The following is a 1,480-nucleotide window of genomic DNA, read 5'->3' as shown; positions in this document are numbered from 1 at the left end:
CCCTTCCTGCCCCATCACCCCCGTGTTGGGGGTCGCGGGGATGCTGGAGGAGGGTGGGACAGGTCGAGCAGCCCCCCCGAGCCCCCCCCGCTAAGGTTTGTGTGGCCGAGCGTGCTGTGGGATGGGGGGACAGGCACGGAGAGGGACAAGGACAGGGGACACTCCCAAGGCTGTTCAGCTGCTCGGTGTCGGAGACATCCAGGCTGGAGACCCCCCCTCCAACCCCACACATCCCCCTGTCCCCTCCCGCCGCCTCAACGTCCCCAGAGCCGCTCTGGGGACGCGCACGGTGTGACCGTCCCCTCTCCTCCGCCGCCGCCGTGAATGGCTCCTTGTTTGTCACCCCCCTCCCATGTTGGTCACCCCCCCTCCCTGCTGGCCGCCCCCCTCCCCGCGGTGTCCCGCTCCTCCCTGCGCCCCCCTCTTCCCGCTGCCTTTTCTTTTCCCGCACAATCGCGGGCATTTATGGCGCCGGAGGCTCCGGTTACCCTGTGCCCGCTCGCTGTCACCGCGCGGGCCGGGGGACGCTGACACCGGACCCCCCGCTCGGGGGGCAGCGGCGCGACCCCCGCCCTGCCCCCTCCCCAAATCCCACCCGAGTTCCCGGGTGGCTGACGGGCACTGCCCTTCCCTCGGGTGGCTTTTTTGGGGTCCCCCCTTCCCTCCTCCCCCTCCGGCGCTTGGGGACTAAATTTGGTGGCTTTCGGGGGTGAAAAACGGCTCGTTTCCTGCTTCTTGGGGACACCGTGGGGACAAAGTTGGATGTCCCCTGTGGCTGTGACATCCTGGGGGAAGGGTTGGGTGTCCCAGGGGCTGTGACACCCTGGAGATGGGGTCAGTTGTCCCCAGGGGCTGTGACACCGTGGGGACAGGGTTGGTGTCCCTGAGATTGTGGGGACAGGGTTGGTGTCCCTGCAGCTGTGACACTTGTGGGGACAGGGTTGGATGTCCCTGAGATTGTGGCGACAGGGTTGGTGTCCCTGTAGCTGTGACACTTGTGGGGATGGGATCAGTTGTCCCCAGGGGCTGTGAGAATGTGGAGTTGGGATCAGTTATCCCCAGGGGCTGTGACAAGGTGGGGATGGGATCAGTTGTCCCCAAGGGCTGTGACAATGTGGGGATGGGATCAGTTGTCCCCAGGGATTGTGACAATGTGGGGATGGGATCAGTTGTCCCCACAGGCTGTGACACTCTGGGGATGGGGTCAGTTGTCCCCAAGGGCTGTGACAATGTGGAGTTGGGATCAGTTGTCCCCAGGGGCTGTGACAAGGTGGGGATGGGATCAGTTGTCCCCAAGGGCTGTGACATTGGGGCCAGGTCCCCCTGGGGGCACATCCTCCCCAAGGGCTGTGACATTGGGGCCAGGTCCCCCTGGGGGCACATCCTCCCCAAGGGCTGTGACATTGGGGCCAGGTCCCCCTGGGGGCACATCCTCCCCAAGGGCTGTGACATTGGGGCCAGGTCCCCCTGGGGGCACATC

This window comes from Lepidothrix coronata, unplaced genomic scaffold (assembly GCF_001604755.1).
Source record: "Lepidothrix coronata isolate B3197 unplaced genomic scaffold, Lepidothrix_coronata-1.0 Scaffold219, whole genome shotgun sequence".
NCBI lineage: Eukaryota > Metazoa > Chordata > Aves > Passeriformes > Pipridae > Lepidothrix > Lepidothrix coronata.
This window is presented reverse-complemented; position numbering follows the sequence as displayed.